Below are 23501 nucleotides of genomic sequence, written 5' to 3' on the forward strand. Positions count from 1 at the left end.
GGCGTCCTGGGTTCATCCCCGAAGCATCTGCCATTGTGGGTGGTCTTTGTAGACAGGCCAGAGACCAGGGAAGTCGCTCAGCCTTCACGCACCCGACACTGTCCTCTCACTTTGAGTAACAAACAGACCTTTATTTCGAAAGCGCTACACCTGGTAAGACGCACTAGGCGTGGAGCTGCTCCCGGACGGGCACCGCAGGAAAAGGCGGCAGTTCTGCTCACACCGTGTCTCTGTGTGCAGGGCAAGGGACGCCGAGGCTGCGTCTGAGGACAAGGTGCTGGCTGCGCTCCCCTGGACGTCTGTCTGACCCCCAGTGACGTTTGAGGAGTCTCAGCACGGTATGTTAATTCCATGGGAACTTAGAAGCGCACTGGGACCTGAAACAAGCAAAGCCTGGGAGGCAGGGGTGGCGGCTTTCAAACTGGGCCGACTGAGTGGGACGTTCTTTCTGCTCCGGCCTCTTAAGGCTTCAATTTTACGTCACTGACTAATCAGATTCATACATTAATGGGGACTTTTTCTCCATCCGTGCACAGGCGTGAGAATTGGAAGCACTCTAAATATCTCAGGTAGGCACAGCTCGTGCAGAGCACATGCGTGTGGCACGTGTCGTGGGCGTCCTCCACACCCTCTGTGTGACATGGTGCCCTCTGGACCTCAGGCTCCTCCCACCCTGCTCCCACGTGAGCCCGGAGGGCTGGCCCGCCCGGACCACCTCCTCATCAGCCCCAGCCTCTCTGCCCTTCCTAGAGACAAGATGCTCAGGCTGAGGGCAGTGCAGCGCCGGGCAGGAGGCGGCCAGGTGCCAGGGATTTGCCAGTGCAGAGCCAGTCCTGGCGCCATCATTTGCCGTTTCCACAGTGGAACATCCTCAACTCAGTCACATCCCTTTTAAAACCTGGAGATGCAACTGTGTTGATATTCAACTCTGTCATGGGGGCCGTTGCCCTGACCGAGGATAGGCTGGGGTGAGGGCAGCTCCCTGGCCCCCTGGTCCCTCCTGCCTGGGGTGAGGAGCCCACGGGTGGCGGCTCTGGGTCCACACCATCTCTTCCTGTTGCAAGTGGGTGGGTTGAGAAATGCTATTCTTATCAATAAGACAAATTTAATTCCCAGCAAGACTGCGAGAAATGAGCCAATCTGTCGGGCCTGATGTTCTCTATTTACTACACAATTAACTTTTAATTGTTCAAAAATGATACTTTTTCGAAGCTTTCTATCTTCACTGTCCCTTACTTTAGGCGCCGACATCGCCAGCGACTTGTCCTCTGAATGAGTCATTTGCCTTAATATTGAATGAACTGTCAGGGAGAGGTTTTGTCCTCCACATAACCAGCACTGCCCACTGTAGAACCGGAATACTCGCGTTAGCGTGGCTGTCATAAGCACTGCCAGTCCCGCGGTCGTGACTACCACCATGAAGATGGCGGTGTAACATTTTCTTCGACAGAACATTTTAAGTTATGCTCGTTGCACTGGATCTCTGTTCTCTGCTCTTTCTAAAATTCTATTCACCGCGTGTCTTTCTGTCTCCGTGCGTGCACTCCTGTGGCCTGGTTGTCTCGAGGTGGGTGGGCGTCCGCTTGCTGGCCACGCCCCCGAGCAGCCCCGAGCGGCCCCGGCTGGTTCTGTTGTAGTTCCCCCAGCTGACCTCTCAGCCTTGGCTTCAGGAGCACAGCCCCGGCGCGCCTTCTTGACGGAGGCTCTTGGTTCAAACTCACACTTCCGCTTCCTTGTGACGGCAGCAAGCGCAGTGCCCACTGTGAAAGGGTCACGTGTGGCCCGCGTGTGTGGGAAGCAGGACGATGCGTGAGCAGCCAGGACAGTGGCCCTTATGCTTAGAGCCCAGCCCTGAGGATTCCAGAGGACTCCCCCTCCCCCCACCCCAAGGCCAGTCAGCGTGGTGCGCCGCGTTTCCCGGCACTCAGTGTGCACTGCAGGAGCCCCGGGACGCACACCAGCAGCCCCGAGCAGCGGTGTGTTTATGAATGTTTCCCGCAACGGAGCCCTGCAGCTCACAAGGCAGCCCACTGCTTGCTGCATTGTGTTCGTTTGAAATATTTCATTTTAGAAGAAATGCCAAGTGTCCCTACGTTTGGCCTCAGGGGGTGGGGGGGGTGGAAGGAGGGAGGAAGAGAATGAATGAGTGCGAATACGGATGGACGAGTCTAATCCAGCTCAGGTCAGCAGATGGATCGGGCAGGTCTGCCATACTCAGTGCCCGTTGCTAGTGCTGTGCGCTTGGTTCCACTCGGTGTAGCCCTGTTGCTGTCTGGCAGTACTCTGCAGCCTTCCTCAATAGCTCATCTCGTTCCAGGTGACTGAGCTGGCCCTGCACTAAATATGCTAAACTTCTCTGGAGAGCAAACGTTGGCCTTGATTCTCGACCTCGGGCAGGGCCAGGTGGGAGCCACGCACAACTGGCTAGGAGGAGAGTGTGGGCTGCAGCCACCATCCTCCAAGGGCTGTCCCTGCTCCAACCATGAGCACTGGTGACACCGATCTCCCCGCCTGCTGTGGCTGTGCACATCTGGCATCACAGATCCCGGCTGGAAGCTGGGGCCCTCGTGTGTCTGCAGGTTGGGCTCCCCGTGGGTCAGGCAGCTGGGGCCCCCACGTGTCTGGCCCACAGAGCCCCGTCAGGCTCCAGTCTCCGTCAGCTGGGCAAGGACACAGTGAGCTCCAGGGGGCTTGCACTGCAGAGTGTCCGGAAGGACTTCCCTGTGTGGGGCTCTGGGTGCCTTCCTACGGGGGCTTGTTTGCTGGGGGATTCCCTTCTGCCCTGTCGGGGTCCCTGTGCCACAGGCACCTGCTCATGTCCCCGGCACTTCTGCAGTGTGATCCGGGCTCCCAGGTGGACATGGAGTAGCTGACTTACCCCTCAGGACAAGGCGAGGCAGGAAACTCATCGCACTGTGAAGCAGGGAACACCGAGGCCCCAGCACGGAGCTGGAGTTAAGGGCCCCCCACAGTGTGAGCACCCCCATTACACCAGGGTTTAAATCCCAGCCATTTCTCAGTCACTTGTCTTCAAGTTGCCATGGCAACTCCGATTTGCAAAATGGGAAGAGGGAGGACAGCAGTGCGGCTGTGGCCTCTGGCCGCTGTTTCCAGGGTAGATTTCAGCTAGTCTGTTCCCCTGTGCACATGGGTAACAGGTACACCTCATGCGTATGGAGACCGGACCTCGTGCTTCCTGTTACAGGCTGCGGGCGGGCTTCGTGTCCACGTAGGTTTTCTCTGAACCTTTCCCGACTGACACTGCCGGCCTCCCCTCTGCCCCCTCGTGTTTCTCATCGGTGTCCCACCTGATCCTCTCGCCACGTCCTTGACTTGACGCTGCTCGGTGGACAGACTTTCCACTTGCTCTTCAGTGTGCAGGCTCTGGCTGGGAGCAGCAGCTGAGGGCGGGCACTGTGCAGCAGGTTAGGCTGCAGCTCAGCTCGGGATGCCCACAGCCCGTATGTGGGACCGGCTCCAACCCTGCTGCTCCACTGCCCGTCCAGCTTCCTGTGAATGCACCCCGGGAAGCTCCAGGTGCTCGGCTCCGGCCACCACATCAGAGGCCGGGATGGAGTTCTGGGCTCCTGACCTTAGCCTGGCCCAACCCTGGCTGTTGTAGATATTTGGGGAGTAAAACAGCAGGTGGGAGATTCTCTCTCTCGGTCTCTATCTCCGTCTGTCTGCCTTCTAAGTGAATGAAAATAAGCATTTTTAAAAACAAAGCAAATGAAAGAAAACAATGTCCAGTGTCCACCTATCTGAATGTAAAAGTTAAAAAAATTGTAAAATTGAATGGTAGAAAGAAAATACAGTGAAGACTTTTACTTGGCTGGACACTGAGAAGCTGATGAAATTGGAGATAAAACTGAGCCAAGGGGATGGCACTGTGGCACGACTGGTTAAGCTCCCACCTGCAGTGCTGGCCTCCCATATTGGTGCCAGCTCGTGTCCCGGCTGCTCCACTTCTCATCCAGCTCCCTGCTTATGGCCTGGGAAAATCAGAAGATGGCCCAAGTGTGTGCTCCTATGTGGGCGATTTTAAGATGCTCCTGGCTCAGCCCTGGCAATTACAGCCATCTGGAGTATGGAAGACCTCCCTCTCCCTCTCCCTCTCCCTCTCCCTCCCCCTCCCTCCCTCTCTCCTTCTCCCTCCCCTCCCTCTCCCTCTCCCTCTTCCTCTCCCTCCCCCTCCCTCTCCCTCTCAACCTCTCCCTCTCTCCCTCTCCCTCTCAACCTCTCACTCTCTCACTCTCTCCCTCTACCTCTCCCTCTCAACCTCTCACTCTCTCACTCTCTCCCTCTCCCTCTCCCTCTCAACCTCTCACTCTCTCACTCTCTCCCTCTCAACCTCTCACTCTCTCCTTCTCTCCCTCTCCCTCTCCCTCTCTCTTTCTCCGTTCCTCTTTCTCCCTTTCTGTAACTCTGACTTTCAGATAAATAAGTAAATCTTAGAAACAAAAGAGCCTGAACGCAGAGGAACAAGCAGCCTGGACCTGGAGCGGGTGTAGGCTGAGGTTTGAGGAGTGCACTTGGGCTCCCTCCCTCCTTCCTTCTGTCCCGCCCTCCCTCTGCCATCTGCCACCACCTCTTCCTCCTCTTGCTGCTCCCACTTTGGGTGGCTGATACTTTCTTTCTATGCGAAGGCAGCACCTTCCTCCACACTTTGAACTATTGTCATATTCAGGAATCCCCTGAAACACGGGAAACTAAAAACAAGGGAGGTTTGTACCCTTAGCCCCCTGGTGGTTCCTGCTGTGCCCCGCTGGGATTGGCAGGCCCTCAGAACATCAGTGGCTGGAGAGGCCGGGCACAGGAGACAGCTGCTGCTGCTCTTCCCAGACTCCAGGGACAGGTGAGAGCCGAGAAGGTGCTGAAGCCCCCAACACAGGGATACAGGCTCAGGGAAGGAGGGATGCTCGTGGCTGGCCTCCGGGAGCCGTGTACCCGCAGACACCTGCTGACAGGAGCTGCGCCGAGAGGAGCCAGCGAGGGGTGGTGATGGGGGCTGAGAGAGAGGAGCCCTTCGCTCCCCTCCCCCAGTGACCTGGCTCCCAGTCCTGAATGTCCCCTTCTGTGAAACTCGAGGCCTTAAAATGGAGACAGGGACCTGTTTGGCCCTGGAGTTCCAAGCGTCAGTTACTTAAGATGATTATGTGATGTTTAGGGATGTTGATAGTGTCGTGTCTTGGTATAAAAGTCCCTGTATTTTAGAAAAGTGCAGTGAGAACTCCTACAGGAAATTACATGACCTGGGCATCTCCTTAGAGAAACTACAGGAGTGGTTACGGGCGGAGAACAGGACGGTGACACTGACCCGCTGACGCCGCTGTGAGCGTGTGCTCAGCTGTCTGCTCTGTGCTGGTGTCAGGCTTTCTCCGGGAACGAGACTCTGCATCACGGCATGGCTGAGGTGGCGGCTCATCGAGCCAGGCTGATGGGGGAGCCCAGCTCTGTGCTGTTCCTCCCCAGGCCTCAGTCTTATCCCCTGTGAAGTGGGAATAGCGGTCTGGACTTCCCAGCACCCTCACTCTTCACGTGTTCATGTCGCATGCAGACCACGGCGCCCCATGTGCAGTACTAGCCAAGGCTGATGTTGGTAACACCTGCAGAGTGGGGGCCTCTGGGCGTTCCCACTGGGGATTTCTCTACTAGCGGTTGTAATAGAGTGAAAACCTTGATTCTGTATAAGGAGAGCATTTGAGAGTTAATAATTATCTTTTCTTTTTGGAACCAAAACCAGACAATGTAATGATGGCTTTCCCATCACTTATACTATCAAAAGGATTCTAGAGGAATTTTTTTAATTTGCCAAGGGTATTATATGGTTTTTTTTTTTTTTTACTTCAAAGTAGGATAGGCTAAATGATCAGCCAGTTCAGCTTCGATCCTGGGCCTCGGGTGTCTGAACCTTTGGCACCATGTGTTCTGACAGACGGCAGGACTGCGTCTGTGCAGTCAGCAGCAGCATCGTAGCCACTGGGGTCCTCGCAGCTCCCCAGCTCCTCGTCTGGGCTCTCCGGGGGCCGCCATCCTGGCTCAGCTGTGTGGGGAGGGCGCTGGTGTTGGGGAGCTGGGTGGCTGTGTTCTGACGAGCGCTCTTTGGCTGGTTAATGAAGTCCATGTGCGAAGGGCCCGGTGCTCCCGCCTCCCTTCCCGCCATCCCATGTCTGCTGTCCTTTGCCCTCCCTCCACGCTGGGCTGCCCGAGTGACCATGGGGATCGGTCATCCTTTCCGTCACTGGGAGACAGCAGATGCGGCTGTGCAGGTTTATCTCTGCAGAAATCTCAGGCCTGCGTGAGGGCTGAATATGAGCAAAGGTCAAGCATCCTGACCCTTGATGGGAATCCAGCCCTGAGCTCTTGGGGAAGGGGGCGGGGCAGCTCCCAGGCCTTGACCTCAGAAGGGGAGGGAAGAGACAGGCGCACAGAGGCGGTAGAACAGGAAGGTGGGATTCAGTGGCCGTCCATCTAGGGTGCGCAGGTAGTGGCCATAAGCTTCGTCCCGCCGAGCTCCTCCTCCACGGCCTGGGGTCGGAGGCTGCCCCTGCTCTCGGAGCATCCGGGCCAGAGGCTGTGCTGACGCCAAGAGGAAGCGGAAACTAACGACAATAACCTGAGTCTCCTCTCTCCTCTCTTCTGTATGTGTGAAGCCATCTGTCCGTGCGGATTGAACTTGGTAGTGGACTGGCCTTTGTATAGTCCCCTGGCCCGGGTTCTAGTGAGTTCTGAACGAGGAACAGAGCAGCTTCAGTTTGGTGCCCGCCGCAGCGCGCTGGCCAGAGTGGAGCTCGGGGTCGCTGCTCAGGGCAGCTGTGTGGTGTCAGGGCCAGTGCTCTAAGCAATCTGGGAAGGTGCTGGGTGGGGCGGCAGGGCAGGCGCCGCGTCCTGATCTTGGCCTCCGTGGCTTACAGACACCATCACTGAGGAGAAATGCTCCTTGTCTGGAATGAACCTGACGTGTCACCCATCAGTGTGTGTGCACAGCAGTCCCTCAGGCCTAGCTCAGTGACCAGCCACAGGGACACCCACTGTGCCCCCAGACAGGGTCAGCACCGTGCGGAGCGCACCCACCGGCCACGCCTGCGCTGCACTCGTCTTCCCTTGCTCCAGCTGCCTCCTCCACTCACTCAGGCCCGGGAGTGTTGCTCAGCCTCAGGGCCATGTGGGCGCAGGCCCTGGGACCTCTCCTGACTGCCCTGGTGGGGCTCTGGCAGGCCTGGGTCTTTCCTGTGCCATGTGGCGTGTGCAAGGGTGTGGTGAGACCAACATGACCAAAGGGAGCTTCCTGCAAGCACTGTCCGTGGCAGCTGTGTAGCTGGAGTTGGGAGGGACTCTTTCTTCCTAAAATGGCTTTAAATGCGCAAGATCTCTCTTAGACTATGTCCCTTAGGGTCAAATCATATTAGAAAACAAATCAAGACCAAATCTCCTGGAACAAAATGCTCGCAATACGGAAAAGAGAACTACAAGTGTTCCCGTGCTAAGAGCACCAAATGACGTCCCGTCTTCTCTGCTCCTGCACTGCCTAAAAGGTCATCCAGTTTCTGTCGTGAGTGACTTCCAGGGACCCTGAGTGCTCTGACTGCACCAGCCGGGCTGCCTCCGCCTGGCTCCTGCCTCCCCCTTCCGGTGCCCGTTGTGCAAATGCGTTCTGTGGCGTTGAGTGCCAGGGCCCGTGCCCACTTCACAAGCGTTTGTGTTCTGTGGGGTGCTTGCATCACCCTGCTTTACTGCAAGACCAGGCATTCTGACCTTAGGCCAGCGGCCTCCCCTGTAGGCAGATGGACAGCCAGGCCCTGGCCTGACCCCCACCTCCCAAGGCTCTGAGAGAGCATGGACTGTCTTCTCTGGTATTCTCCCTCCTGACCAAGCTCTCAGACTTGCAGCATGGGGGCCTCCATGGCCAGGTGCCACCCACGGCTGCCATGCGGCCTGTGCCTCCATGCAGGTGCATCCTCGGCTGGGGGCAGCTCTGCCATGGCCGATGAGCCCTGGCTGGCTCTGGGGGCTCTCCACTTTCTCCAGAAGGCGAGCTGGGCTGGACACTCGTCCTAAGGGTTCTCAGAGATGGAGTAGTCTGGTCCTGGTACATCACAGCCCCAGATCCGTCGGTAATACACCGGGACAGGAGCCGTCCCTGGTGCTCCCTGTCCGGCTGCTCTCTGCTGTTGAATTTACTGGACACTATTATATGATGCTTTATTTATCTTCACAATAGTTTTAATCCTTGGACACAGTGCCCCTGCTTAGCAGTTTGATTTTCCTTTCACTCACTGTTGAGCTTTTTTTCTCCATGGCTAAACATCAGCAGTTTTATTTAATCCTTAAGAAAAAATAACAATCATAAGCACGGAGCAGAAAATAAGACAACAACGTCCTGGGCTTTGCGGAGAGTACATGTGGGCGTGTGTGTCTGGGGGCACCAGTGCGTGAATGCATGAGCTGTGGTGGGCGTGTCTGTGAAGAAGACTGAGCAGAGGGGAGGGACGGAGTCAGGTCGGGGGGCCCTGGTGCCCCGGTGCACGTGCAGTGGTTGGAAGCACCTTGGTGGTCGGGGACTGTACAGTGAGAGGGCAGCCTCAGAGGTGTCTGGGGGAGGAGTGTTTGTTGAGAGGGGGTTACAGAGGAGTGAGAGACCGAGAGAAAGATCTTCCATCCGCTGGTTCACTCCCTAAATGCTCAGAATGGCCAGAGCTGGGCTGATCTGAAGCCAGGAGCTTCCTCCGGGCCTCCCGCACGGGTGCAGGGGCCCGAGGACTTGGGCCATCCTCCACTGCTTTCCCAGGCCACAGCAGAGAGCTGGGGCAGAAGAGGAGCAGCCCACATTCCTGCACCTCGGTCTGGGACTTGCGCCTTCTGTAACCAAGAAGAAGTACACTTGTGTGACTGCCCAGGCTGTGGTGTTCCCTCGGGCCGCCTACCAGCAGAACACCCCACGCCCCCCCTGCCCTCCGCAGAAGCCGAGGCCACCTCTAGAGACAAGGCGGGCTGGGGTGCCAGTGCTGATCCCGGGAGCGTGGGCAGGCTCTCCATGCCGGCTTCTCAAGTGGGAGCAGTGCCAGCATGGGGAACCTCACGTTAGGAGCACAAGGAATTGTTGTGTATTTATGTGAAAGGCAGAATTAACAGAGGGAGAGAATCATCCAGTGGTTCACTCTCCAAATGGCTGCAGTGGCCAGGGCTGGGCTACACTGAGGCTATGAGCCTAGAATGCCATCTGGGTCTCCCATGTGGGTGCAGGGGCCCAAGTGCCTGGGCCGTCTTCCACTATTTTCCCAGGAGCGTTAGCAGAGAATTGGGTCAGAAGTGCAGCAGCCTGGACCTGAGCCGGCACTCAGGTGGGATACTGGTGTCACAGACAGTGGCTTAACACTCACAGGCACAGGGTCTATGAGGAATGAGGAGCCAACCCACATGCACACTCGGGATGTGTAAGTTATGAGGAGACACACATGCACACGCGGTCTATAGGAGATGCAGAGTCAGCACACATGCGCACACACACACACACACACTCAGGATGTGTGATGAGGAGACACACATGCACACGTGGTCTATAGGAGATGCAGAGTCAGCACACATGTACACACACACACACACTCAGGATCTGTAAGTGATGAGGAGACACACATGCACACGCGGTCTGCAGGAGATGCAGAGTCTGCACACATGTGCACACACACACACACACACTCAGGATGTGTGATGAGGAGACACACATGCACACGTGGTCTATAGGAGATGCAGAGTCAGCACACATGTATACACACACACACACTCGGGATGTGTGATGAGGAAACACACATGCACACGCAGTCTGCAGGAGATGCACAGTCAGCACACATGTGCACACAAATACACTCGGGATGTGTGATGAGGAACACACATGCACACGTGGTCTATAGGAGATGCAGAGTCAGCACACATGTGCTCACACAAACACACACTCAGGATGTGTGATGAGGAAACACACATGCACACGTGGTCTGCAGGAGATGCAGAGTCAGCACACATGTGCACACACACTCGGGATGTGTGATGAGGAACACACATGCACACGTGGTCTGCAGGAGATGCAGAGTCAGCACACATGTGCACACACACTCGGGATGTGTGATGAGGAACACACATGCACACGTGGTCTATAGGAGATGCAGAGTCAGCACACATGTGCTCACACACACACACGCACTCGGGATGTGTAAGGGTCGTAACCACCAGGCCCAGCCATACTGGCCCCACACCGTGGCATCATTCGCCCATTAAATGGAGAAAGCAGCTGATGGGTCCTTTCCACTGGGGAGGACACTGTGTGTGCTGACGAGGTGAGGTCAACTGAATGACCAGGAGGGTGAACCCCAGCTGTCTCTAACAGGGGGGCCGTAACCATGAACCCCAGCTTCCTCTAACAGGGGGGCGTGACCGTGAACCCCAGTCTCTAACAGGGGGGCCTGTGACCATGAACCCAGTCTCTAATAGGAGGACTGTGACCACCGTGAACCCCAGTCTCTAACAGGGGGGGCGTGACTTTGAGCCCCAGTCTCTAACAGGGGGACTGTGACTGTGAGCCCAGTCTCTAACAGGGGGGCTGTGACCACCGTGAACCCCAGTCTAACAGGGGGACCGTGACCGTGAACCCCAGTCTCTAACAGGGGGGCTGTGACTGTGACCCCCAGTCTCTAACAGGGGGGCTGTGACCATCATGAACCCCAGTCTCTAACAGGGGGGCCATGACTGTGAACCCAGTCTCTAACAGGGGGGCTGTGACCACCGTGAACCCCAGTCTAACAGGGGGGCTGTGACCACCGTGAACCCCAGTCTAACGGGGGGCTGTGACTATGAACCCAGACTCTAACAGGGGGACTGTGACCACTGTGAACCCCAGTCTCTAACAGGGGGGCTGTGACCACCGTGAACCCCAGTCTAACAGGGGGGCCGTGACTAACAGGACACCAGGTGCGGCTTTGCTGACTCTGTCATATGCCACTGTGGATGGCTCAGTGGCTGTGGCCTCTTGACCAGGCTCAGGTGCAACGTGACGGCCCCTAGGGCCCTGCTGTCCTCTCCCTGTTAATGATGCTTCTCAATTGCTTGCCATCTCCAGTGCCCTGTTCTGCTGTCCCTAAGAAAATCTCCTGGATAGGCACAGCACAGGGGCATGGTTATGATGGTTTCTCTGCCGCTGTCATCATTCTGGATAAATGACGGATCATCCCATCTCTCTCTCTCTCTCTCTTTTTTTTAAAATTTATTTAATTTATTTGAAAGAGTTACAGAGAGAGGGAGACAGAGAGAGAGGTCTTCCATCTGCTGATTCACTCCCCAGATGGCCGCAACGGCTGGAGCTGTGCTGATCTGAAGCCAGGAGCCAGGGGTTTCTTCCATGTCTCGCGTATTGGGCCATCTTCTACTGCTTTCCCAGGCCATAGCAGAGAGCTGGATGGAAGTGGAGTAGCCAGGTCTCAAACTGGTACACATATGGGATGCCGGCGCTTCAGGCCAGGGCGTTAACCCGCTGCACCACAGTGCCGACCCCCATCCCATCTCCTGCATAGGCACAGCACAGGGGCATGGGTTGTGATGGTTTCTCCGCCTGTTGTCATCATCCTGGATGGGTGAAGGGCCATCCCGTCTCTTCCTCTTCCTCTACTTCTGCTTCTGGCAGGTGGATAATAGGAGCTCAGAATCACATTTGCGAGAGGAATAAACATTCCGTGTGAATGTGTGAGACACCATGCTGATATACACGGTAGTGAGATCCAGTGAACCAAGCTGCTCCCCAGAGACTTGAACAATTTCTCGTGGCCTGGAGGTGGATGTGCTGGGGCCGTGCCTGGTGTGCAGGTGGCCACTTGTCCCAGTGTCCCCACATGCACACACGGGTATGCACACAGATCTCTAACATGCCATGTGCAGGTGGTAGGGAACTTCAACAAGTTCACGAGAAATGGAGCTAAAGGCAAAGTCTGTCTCAGCACAAGCACCTCTTAAGTCCATGCTCAAGAAGGGCCTTCAAAGTGCGAGAAACACATTCAGGAAAAGTGCAGGGATTTCAGATTTCACAGCATAACAGCATCCGTCAATTCTGGTTTTGGATCACTTTTTAAAAAGATTTATCTATTTATTTGAGAGGCAAAGTTACAGAGAGAGAGAGACAGAGAGAAAGGTCCTCCATCCACTTGTTTACTCCCCAAATGGCTGCAGCAGCCGGAGCTGAGCTGATCTGATGCCACAACAAGGAGCTTCCTCCAGGTCTCCCACGTGGGTGCAGGGGCCCAAGCACTTGGGCCATCCTCCACCGCTTTCCCAGGCCGTCAGCAGGGAGCTGGATCAAACCAGCACCCACATGGTGTTCCAGCACCACAGGGGAGGCTTAGCCTGCTGCAGCACAGCGCCAGCCCCTGGATGATAGATGATGTCCAGTATCAGACTGGAAGTCTCAAATCCCCGCAGAGACGTCTGAGGACCACGTGATCAGGCACAGTAAGAGGCCATGCTGGCGGAGAGACTTGGAGGCCCGAGGTGGCTGGAATGGGCCCATGGGGAGCCTACCTTTTCAACTGGGCAGGGACAACCAGGCCGAAGGCACCCAGAGGACAGAGGCCCCAGACAACACTGTCAGTCAAGGTTTTGGACATGGAAGGAGAGGGCGGACTCAGGGCGGTAAAGAGCACTGAGCTCCAGGCTGGGCTGCGGGGGTGCGTCCAGCAGTCTCTGCAGCAGAGCAGGGCCAGTTCCGCTGGTGCACCATGTCCTGAAGGCAGTCACGGGATCTCTGCTGAGACTGAGGCAATGGCAGCTGGGGTGATGCACGTGCGAGACAGGGCAGGGACAGCAGGAGCCCCAGGGAGCCGGGACCTGACCCCTGTCTGCAGGGACGGATTCCAGCCCGTGACCCCCATCTCCACAACTGCCAAGAGATGGGGCCCAGTCCTGGCTTGGGACAGGGAGGCCACCACGGGGCTGCACCAGGTGCTGTGCCTCCTGGAGCCTGGAGCGGGCCACCACGCACAGCGTGGGATGTGTGTGCAGAGACCTCACTGATGGTTGGTGTTCAGGACACTGCCATGTGCACGATCATTTCTGAAGACTTACGTTCTAGAACAGTGGCTCTAAATAAGCTCTCTCCTTCCTGCACGATGATTTAGGGAGCGCTGAGCAATGTCGGGGAGGGACTGGTCACTGAGCCCTAAACCCCAGCCCGCACACCTCTGCAGGAGTGGGCTCTGGGATGACAGCCGTCTGCACCGTCCATCTGGGGTAGTGTAAGGGAGGCCCATGCTGCCACGGGTGGGCAGGAGCTAGTCTGTCTGCCTTGTGCATGGCCCGGTGCTGGATTTCCTCCTTCCCTAGATTTCCTTCATGATTGCATTTAATTTCGCTGTTAGATGAGGGTGAAGCCCCTGAGTGTGTGAGGCTGGATTTGGGCCGGGTCTGGGGCAGCACAGGGCGTCTGCACCGGCACAGGCCCCTCCCAGACTGGAGACACCTCATCTGAGCAGGTGGCTCTGCTGTAGAAGTTAAGGACAAATGGAATCCCGAGAAGTCCTGAAAGGTCTTCCAAGGGGAGGTGCCGATCGCTTGTTGTCACAGTGTTTTTTCTAATTGTTTTCCAATTTTTCTAATTGTTTGTGTATCTGTCAGACAAGAGAGCGTGAGCAGCCATCATAGGGCATGGCTCCCTCTGAATCCCCCTACGTCAGTGCTGTCTGTGCTCCAGAGAGGGGCTCCCCACCCGTCACCTCTCGGCACTGGTGAACGGCCGAGTGTGCCGCTCACAGCCAGTCCCCTCAGCTCACTGATTCCTTATGCCAAGGTGAATGGGCCTTGCACTTCAGAGCCGGAAGTTTTCTTATTTCCACACTGGTTTTCTCCCTGTTCCTAGCTAACAACGACCAGGGGCTTTATTGGTTATTGAGGTCCAGGAAGTAAAATACTCCATCAAAAGAGTGTATACCTGAACCTAGAACACATGGGCTAATAGGACACCAACAAACGACCTTTTGAACTCTGCAATAGTCCCCTCTGCCCTTCCCACTGAACCAGGGCTGTCACTGCTGTCCTCTGGGCTTCCAGACCCAGGCAGGGAGCAGCTGCAGGGAGTGGGCACAGGGCTGGCCCCAGCTCCTGATGGGGTTCACTGCCCTCCAGGCATGGGGGACTGCCCCCGGCCGCTCTGATGGGAGGCCTTGCCCTCCGTGTGCCTGCGCAGCCTTGCTCCTTGGAGCCCTGACTTAATCCATAGCGGTTGCTGGAGCTCCAGGGCAGCGGGCGAGCCGGCGCTGGTGAGCTCCTCCCACTGGGAGACATTTCCGCTCACAGCTGTGTTTCCAGCCCCGCTGAGAAGCCTGGGTCCATGTGGTCCACCACAAGGAGCACACTTGCATCCTGGCACGGCCCCTGCCTGACCCCAGAACCTCCACAGTCTCAGGCACCGACCGGCACCTTCCAGGCTCTCGTGTCCTGCCCATCATCACCTGTGCGAGCTGAACGGCCCAGGCTTTGTGCCTTGCTGCCAGACGCCATGTTGCTGTGTCGCCCTCGCTCTTAGAGGAGTGTGACTTTCTCAGGGGAGGAGACTTCCCTAAAACATGGGAGGACGGGATCAGTCACCGGCGCAGTGGCAAACGCATTGCTTGCCACGTCCCTGGCCTATCCTGGAGCCCTGGTGCCAACCTCTGAGCCAGCTCCCTGCTACCATGCACGCCCTGGGAGGTGGCAGCGATGGCTCCAGGACTTGGTCCCTGCCACCCACATGGGAGACCTGGATGGAATTCTGGCCTCTTTTGTTAGGGGGTGAGGAATGAACCAGCAGATGGAAGTGCTCTCTGTCTTTTGAATAGAATAATCATTGTTAAGTTGAAAAATATGTTCATGGCCATGTACTTCCTGAATCCATGCTCTCCCATAATGAAGTTCTCTGTGGGCTACATCTGCACCTTCTAGAACGACCTGGAACCCAGCCAGACCCACCGGCTGGCCTCCCCTGGGCCCTGTGTGCTTCCTGGCAGGAAGATCTCCAGCTACTGGAGAAGTCCCCAGGGGCTCAGGGCTCCATCTCATTAAAATAAGAAAAGCTGCCCCTCGCTGAAGGTCTGTGCCCTGGGCCCCTCTGTGTGCTCAGCATTGCACTTACGTCATCTGTCTGACTGGCAGCTCTGCCAGTCTGTGCTGTTACTGTCCTTTTCACAAAAACAGAGCAAGACTGAATTTCGTTGTGTGCAATTTTTTGGCCATTAAGTGGTAGTGCAGAGATCTGACCAAGTCTCTCTGCCTGCGCTTCCCTGTGCCTTTCCTCACCCAGCTCCCCTTTGGCATTGTTCTGCCATCCTGCACTTCTGAAGTGCTGGGGCGTCCCCCTCTGTGCCCTCCTGAAGGAGAGGGTGTCTCCACATGCCCCCAGGGTGCACTGCCACCTGCACTTGACTTCAGCAATGACCTTTCAGCGGATTTCACGTCCCAGCCCTCCCCAGGCCATCCTGCAGTCTTCGGGTTCCAACTGACTTGGGTGTGGCTCTCAGAGGGACGGGGGCCGTGCCACTGCCCTCAGGGTTTTGTGTCAGCAGTAGGAAGCTGGACGTAAGTCTGTCTGTGTGACACACAGCAGAGATCACGCGTTGTTGCCCTCCTGGGCTGGTCCCTGTCGTCGGGTGTTGGAGGGCTTGGCTGGGATCTCAGGTGTCCGACTCTCACTCCGCTAGAAAGTAGCTTACACATCAGGACTCTGGCGGATCTGAGCGCCGTGGTGGGGCGTGGTGGGGGTGTGGGAGGAGTCAGTGCAGTGTTCCCACTGATGGCACAGGGCACTGTGGAGATGTGAACAGTGGACAAGGTGTAGGACCTGGGGCATTTCAGGGCTGGGAGCCAGAGTGAGGCTTTGTGGAGAGCAGGGAGCCCGGGTCTTAGAAGGGCATAAGGCTGGGATGCAGAAAGACGAACTACACGAGCAGCACTGGGGCTCAGGGACTTTGTCCAGATCCTGCGGGGGAGTGGGCACGGCTTCGGAGTGCATGCTCTGGTCCTGCTGCTGTGGGTGCCGGCGCAGCAAGTCAGCCGTCCAAAGGCCCAAGCGCTCCTGGTGAGACAGAAGGAGATAAGACTCGCTTCATCAAGTCACTGCAGGGTTAAATCGCCAGGGTGCACGCTGTGCGTAGTCCCACGCAGGAAACAGCCCATCACGTGCAGCATTGCTCTCTCTGAGAGGCAGCTTGCCAGGTGCCAGGAGCATGCCAGAAAGAACTCAGCCTGGCAAAAAGGCCATGTTAGTGTCAGGATGGAGTCTGCCGACGTGAGGGGAGGGGCTCTTTGTGCTCCCCACCAGTCTCCTGGGCTGCAGGAAGGGGAGTGGCCGCGGGTTTGGTTGAGGAGTTCAGTCCTGCTGTGTTACCTTTGTCCCAGGAGCTGCTGTGCACAGGGCCTCTCGAAATAGGAGGCCTCGCTCTTTTCCGGCACCCCCGCGGCGATCAGCTGCTTCAAAATGAAGCTGAGTGTCTCCTTCCCAGCCACTGGCTGCCAGGGACTCACCGCTGTGGGCGATGAGCGTGAACTTCGCACTTTGTACGAGAAGTGTGTGGCCGCAGAAGTTGCTGCCGACGCTCCGGGTGAAGAATGGAGGGGTTGTGTGGTCCGAGTCAGTGGTGGGAATGACAAACAAGGTTTTCCCACGAAGCAAGGTGTCTTGGCCCACGGCCGGGTCCGCCTGCTGCTGAGTCAGGGGCATTCCTGCTACAGACCAAGGAGAACTGGAGAAAGAAGCACACATCATTTCGGGGCTGCATTGTCGATGCCAATTTGAGTGCTCTCCACTTGGTTATTGTAAATAAAGGAGAGAAACACATTCCTGGATTGACTGATACCACAGTGCCTCGTCGCCTGGGTCCTAAAAGAACCAGCAGAATTCACAAACTTTCCAATCTCTCTAAAGAAGACAGTGCACTCCAGTATGTTGTAAGAAAGCCCTTTAACAAAGGTAAGAAACCGAGGACCAAAGCACCCAAGATTCAGCGTCTGGTTACTCCATGTGTCCCGCAACACAAATGCCAGCGAATGGCTCTGAAGAAGCAGTGTACTAAGGAGAACAAGGAGGAGGCTGCAGAACATGTAAACTCCTGGCCGAGAGAATGGAGGAGGCCAAGGAAAATCGCCAGGAATGGATTGCCAGGAGACGTAGGCTGTCTTCTCCGACAGCGTCTACTGCTAAATCTGAGTCCAGTCAAAACTAAGGTTTAATAACAACAAATAAATAAGATTGTGTTTCAGATCTCAAAAGAGGAAGGAAGGAAGGGAGGGAGGGAGGGAGGGAGGGGAGGCCTCAGGGACCGCCTGTGGCACTGACATCCCATATAGACGCAGGTTCAAGTCCTGGCTGCTCCACTTCTGATCCCTGTCTCTGCTATGCCCTGGGAAAGCAGGGGAGGATGGCCCAAGTCCTTGTGCCCCTGCACCCACATGGGAAACTGGGAAGATGTTCCTGACTTCCAATTGGCACAGCTTGGCTGTTGTGACCATTTGGGGAGTGAACCAGTGGATAAAAGACTTTCTCTCTGTCTCTCCCTCTCACTGTCTGTAGCTCTATATCTTAAATAAATAAATAAAATATTTAAAAAAAAAAGAAATAGGAGGCCTTGTAAAAAGGCCATGGGTGAAAGGAATGCAAAGATAAGTTTACTTGGTGTGAAAGTGTTCTTAAGTCCACGCGTGGTTTCTCCAGAGCACGCGTTTTCCAGGCGAGCTTTTTAAGGCCCGTTGTGTGCATGGATGTCAGAATACCTCCACACTGGAATAAACCCTCCTTTTGATTTGCATTTCAAAGCGCTGGCATGGTTCATCTGCACATGGGGCCTACATCTCTGTCCGTTTTTGCTCCAGAATAATCACAATTGCGCAGTGCGTCCTGTGGTCGGGGCTCACGCTGGCTCTGCTGGTTTTCTGGGGTGGGAGGTCGTCAGCACACGGGCGAGGTTCCACACTGCATTCCAGTGCTGGAAGAGGACTGCTCATGGAACAGTGATCCGTTTATTCCCCAATAAAGAGGAGTTGCATTTGATCACTCGGGGAAGAACTAAGTGCAATGGGAATTCTTATTTAAAAGTTATTCATAGGGTTGGCATTGAGGTGAAGCTACTGCCTGCCACGCCACCATGCCCTGTAAGCACTGGTTTGAGTACCAGCTCCTCCACTTCCAATCCAGCTCCCTGTTAACCCACCTGGGAAAGTCACGAAGGATTGCCCACACTTGGGCCCCTTTAACCCACGTGGGAGACCTGGATGAAGCTTCTGGCTTTGACCTGACCCAGCCCTGGCTGCTGTAGTCGTCTGGGGAATGAACCAGTGGATGGAAGATCTCTGTGTGTGCTTCTCTAGCGCCCTCTCTCTCTGTAACTCTGTCTCTCAAATAAACAAATGAATATTTTAAAAAGTTATTCACGTCAATGCGTCTTACATTTAAAACTTTATGCTCATCTTCCTGCCTTTTGGGGGAAGAAATCACTTTATCTGTTTACATGGTGATTTTTTTTTTTCCTTCTTGGAAGAGCTATTTGTCTATTACTTGTGATGTATGTGTCTTCACCTTTCACATGAGGTGGGACTTTGAAATCCTTCCTAATTCATTAAAAATAAAATGAGTTCTGCCTATAATATAATCTATGAAGAAAAAAGTGCTGTGAATTCAAAAAATGTCCTTAGTGGGACTTTAACAGAAATTATTTGGCTACTTGGTTAGTTAGAAAAATTCGAGTCAACAGCAAATCTTGATAAAATTATGTAGTTGTGGTTCTTGAACAATGGCTTGTAAAAGCTTTGCTTGGCAGGCTATCAGAGCAAAATCGTAGCGTTTATAATGGTGTTCTGAGACTCAGAGGGGCTGGGAGAGCATGGGCCATAGCAGCCACTCCTCTGTGGTCCTGCCCTAGCCCTACAACACATGCTTCCCATGTCTGCTTTGCCGACGGCTGTAGGCTCAGCAGTGAACGCGGTGCCCACAGCCCAGCTGGGCAGCCATGTGGGTGGATGGTCGCTTGGCTTCAGTGGGTCGTGGGATTTCCATTGCTGTGCTTGGAGCTGGCCCCGTTCCATCACGAGGTATTTTCATTCAGAACCGCAGTCTGTGGAATGCTGGGTACCGAGTCTTACCTCATTCCACCAGTTCGTCCTCCCAGTCACGTTGCACACTGGAGGGCGTCTTCGTCACGCTCCCCTCCAGCTGGCCCCAGGGGCCGTGGTGACAGCCAGCACCGGGCCCCTCTTCCAGAATGCACGGTTGTTAAGCTTCTCCCCGACACTCCAATGGTGTTAATAGCGTCTATACAGCTTGTTTTTTAATTGTGGCAGCTGATTTGATTTCTACACAGCTCACTGTGTATTTCTAGTTGACCTCTACGTAAGTATGTTGTGTACTGAGTTGCGTGGCCTGCCTAGCTGGCCCCGTCCGAGAGCCCCCGGCCGCTCCCTGTTGCGAGAGTTGAGGCCTTGGCTACAGAGAAGCTGCTCCCCGGCGCACAGCTGGAGGAGAGGACGGCGCTGGGCTCTCCGGGTTCTTCCTGGCCTTCCCGCTCCGCTCAGGTGACTTTCTTTCTGTCTGCTTACTGTTGGCAGGTGATACAGTTGCGCCCCTGATTTGTAATGTCCCGTCTTCATTTCTGATTAGTCTACATGGCTAATCAGACTCATGATGCAAACAAGCAAAAGTATCAAAAGACATGTGTAAGAGCATTGACATGTAGTCTTCTGTTTAGATGGAATATTTCCAAGAACAAAGCAGTGACAAGAAATCATCAAAAAAGCTGGAGATTGTGTTGTGGACATGTTCTGGAAACAGCCCCACCACACCGGGAGCTGGGAGGAGGGTCACAGAGCCAGTGGGTGCAGCCCAGTGGCCTGACACAGGAGTCGCTGATGCTGGGCCTTGTGTGTATGCCCAGCTAGCCTCAGGACCCCCCACATGTGCAGTGCAGAAGCAACATGAGCACTTAGAATAATAGACCGAAGTTTCAGATGACATAGCAACACAACTTCAAGTCCCCAGGAGTGGGCGTTATGGTCTGCCAGGACCTCCCAGGAGAAGGGGACCCTGTGCCAGGAGATGCAGAAAGGGCAGCAGAACAGAACCAGCGCTGTCCTTCATCTTTCCTGTGCAGGCACTGCTGTGGGACTGGCTCAGGTCCAGTTCTGCAGATGCCCCTGGGGGATGACGTTGTGGCTTAGTGCTCCGCCTTTGCCATCAGCATCCTGTATGGGCATTGGTTTGGGTCCCGGCTGTTCCTCTTCCAACCCAGCTCCCTACTCATGACCTGGGACAAGCAGTGGAGCATGGCCCAAGTGGTCTCCCATGTGGTAGACCTGTAAGAAGCTCCCAGCTCCTGGCTTTGGCCTGGCCCAGTGCTGGCTGTTGCGGCTGTTTGGGAAATGAACCAGTGGTTGGAAGATTGTGTGTGTGTGTGTGTGTGTGTGTGTGTGTGTCTTCCTCCCCCAACCATGACGTTCAAAATAAATGAATCTTTCAAATAAATAGAAAGGCCCCCCGGGAGGGGGTGCTTTGCAGGTTGGGAAGCACATATCCTGGTAATGCGGCATTGCTAAAAATGGAAACCTGGGGACTTGCTCTTGGGAAACTTAAATAAACCAGACCTGGATAAGGAAAGAATCCTCTAGCACATTCAGTTCCTGTGAGACAGGAAGGGAGATGGGAGGGCAGCTAGACCTTCTGAGCTCACTCTGCAGGATGCAGAGGCCTGAGCTCCTCTGGTGATTGTCACCAGGAATTGTCACAGGTAGACCTGTGGTCTACCACTGTGGTAGTGGTGAGGGCAGAAACCACAGTGGTAGCCTTTGGTTTCGGAATAGGCACATGGGTTCTCAGCAGCACCCATTGTCTCCATTTGTGGTGTCGTAGAGGTTCTCAAATGTTGAACCGGAGGTCACGTGTATGCGCAAAGCATCCCGTTTGACCCTGGGATAGCTATGTCCAGTCTTGGTCCTCAAACACCCACATTACCAAAGCACGGGCAGGCAGCGAGCTCCCAGGACCACAGATGCATGAGGGAGGAGCAGGTGTGAGCCCCTAGGGCTCTACGGACGAGGTCTGTTCTTCCCTGCAGTGTGTGGTCCATGCCAGGTAAGCAGAGTTGCAAATATTAAGAATAGTGGATTCTCTGATCTTGTCTAGAAGCTGCAAGGCTGTGCTGTGGATAATGCCTCTGAACCTCCGCTCCACAGACGTCCCTGCCAGGTAGCCAGGGGCGTGCGAGAGGGGAGCCCAGCTGGAGAGCTGCACAGGGGAAGGTGGCAGCTCCCACGCACTTCCCACTCCGCTGGGTTACTCTGTCTGCTGTCAGCCCCCGCAGTGTGAGCAGCTCAGCTGCCTTCGTGTACAAGCAGCTGGAGCTCAGAGAGATCACAGAAGCACACCCAGCGCCCAGGTGCATGGCCAGGGCTCAGGCCCGGTCACCCCACCCCCACTTCCCTCACCTTGCCTTGAGCGCTGCTCAGGCTCAGACCCAGCCACGGTCACCCCCAGCTAGTGGTACTCACAGATTTCTCTGGACAAAGGCTTTGCCAGTGTCTCCCATTCCCATGAAGACTAGTGTACAGCATTGCCTGCATCAAAGAAGCACCCCCAGTGAGCCTGAACCACCAGCAGCATGGGCCGCCCATTGGATTCCCACCCGATGTCTGAAAAAGCAGGCAGCAGCACCGCCCATGTGAGCGACAGCTTAAGTGGAGAAAGCTTACATTGCTCTCCTAATGAGTGATCAATAAGTTAATTAACATCTACCTCCAAAGAAAATCAAGTTTTACATTTTTTATTAATTTGAGAGACAGAGAAAGAGAAGAGAGAGGGGAAGGGAGGGGGGAGTGGTGGGGAGGGGGGAGGGGAGTGGTGGAGGGGGAGAGAGGAGGGAAGGGGAGGGGAGGGGAGTGAGGAAAACACTTGCATCTACTAGCTCACTCCCTAGGTGCCCGCAGTGACTGGGACTGGGCCAGGTCAAGCCAGGAGCTGGGCCCTCAGTTTAGCCTCCCCCGTGAGTGGCAGGGTCCCAACCACGTGAACCATCACGCTACCTCTCAGGTGCTGGAGTCAGGCCCGAAGCCAGGTGTGGCACCCAGGCCTTCTGATCTTGGAGGTGGCATCTGGACCAACGTCTTCACCCCCAGGCCCGCATTCATCCTGAGACTCACAGTCGGAACCCTACCTGACAGAAAATCGAGTCCTCTACTGGCTGGTGTCCCTAAGCTTGTGAGTTGCTTAAGTCATAGCTGTGATGTAGATCAACCCCCAACACTGGCTTGAGGAGCTGCTGCATAGCCGCCACACTGGGTTCACCTGCCCGACAGGCAGAAAGCCACTCACTGACCCCAGGATGGCGGGGGAAGTAGACGCTCACGGCGGTGCACAGAGCAAGGGGCTGGCAGTCGGCTCAGTTCCCAGGCTCCAGGAGGGGGTCAAGGTCGGGAAACTCAGAGTTCCGAGCTGGGCACTAAGGGGTGTGGGTTCAGCCCCTTCCTTGATTGCTGGATGGGTGGGCTTCAGGCAGGCGGGGGGCCACACGCAGGTGGTAGTCACTGCCTGTCCTGGACCTGAATTCCCCATAACAAAGCCCTTGAGACAGTACCAAGATGTGAGTTGTTGGAGGGTTTTGCAGGGCCATTCCGACCACTCCTCCACTTCAGTGAGTTCCTTCACTAAGTGGTTGAGTAGCAACCCTAAAAGGAGGGTAAGAACACCTTAAGCTGAGGTTTCCGACTGGGACCTGCCGATAACTTGTACCTGCCTTCTAGCCGCTTGGATGGGGTTCTGCTTCAGCTGGCACACAGTAGGTGCTCAGTTAATGCCAGTGCTGTCTGTGGAGGGTCGAGAAGGGGCTCATCACAGACAGCAGGCCCCTGGAGGCACGGCTGCTGAGCTTCCTTCTCCCTCCACGCTGTGGCTGTAAAAGAGCCTGCCCTGGGCACCCCTCCTGCGGCATTCAGTGGCTGCACGCACACCTGGTTCCAGCCATGCTGCCTCCCCTCCCAACCCAGTGCCCACCGTGCACAGAAGGAAAATGGAGAATGTCTGAGGCTCCCGTGTGCAAGAGGAGGACCCCTTAGGGCTGGCGCCTCGCAGGCCCAGAGATCGCTGCGGCCTTCTAGGCACGGGAAGTTTTCTGCTCCTCAGGCACCGTGTGTTTCACTGGCCGTCGCCTGTCCTGGGGGCGGCCCATTGCCAAGCTTGCTCCAGGTTCTTGTCTCCGCGTGAGAAAGAACTCAAGGCGGAAATGTAGAAAAAGGTGAGCAGGAAGCCAAAATGTATTGAAAGCAGAAGTAGACACAAAAGGAATGAGTGTGGGAAGCCTCACGGGAGAGTAATGCTTTTCTAGAATGGGGTGGTGCCTGGGAAGGCGCTTAATCAAACCTTCCAGTCGGGGCAGAAGTGTCATGGCATATGGTATATGATGGGAATAGGGTTCAGGTGCATGATGGGAGGGGTCCAGGTGCATGATGGGAGGTGGTATGCC

The 23501-nt window shown here is 55.6% G+C and overlaps 1 protein-coding gene across 22 annotated transcripts in view; it reads left to right on the forward strand.

Moving 5' to 3' along the window:
• MYT1L (myelin transcription factor 1 like) overlaps positions 1 to 23501 on the forward strand; it is a 441118-nt gene that overhangs the window by 39377 nt on the left and 378240 nt on the right. For 19 of the 22 annotated variants that reach the window (XM_051838143.3, XM_051838141.3, XM_089327880.1 and 16 more), the window contains exon 2: positions 241 to 338. The exons of the other annotated variants lie outside the window; for them this stretch is intronic. The gene's annotated coding sequence lies outside the window, so the exon portion shown is untranslated. The remainder of the gene's footprint in view (positions 1 to 240; positions 339 to 23501) is intronic. 22 annotated transcript variants of the gene reach the window in all.

Source organism: Oryctolagus cuniculus, chromosome 2 (genome assembly GCF_051225735.1).
Source record: "Oryctolagus cuniculus isolate XC-2025 breed Fujian yellow rabbit chromosome 2, ASM5122573v1, whole genome shotgun sequence".
Classification (NCBI taxonomy): Eukaryota; Metazoa; Chordata; class Mammalia; order Lagomorpha; family Leporidae; genus Oryctolagus; species Oryctolagus cuniculus.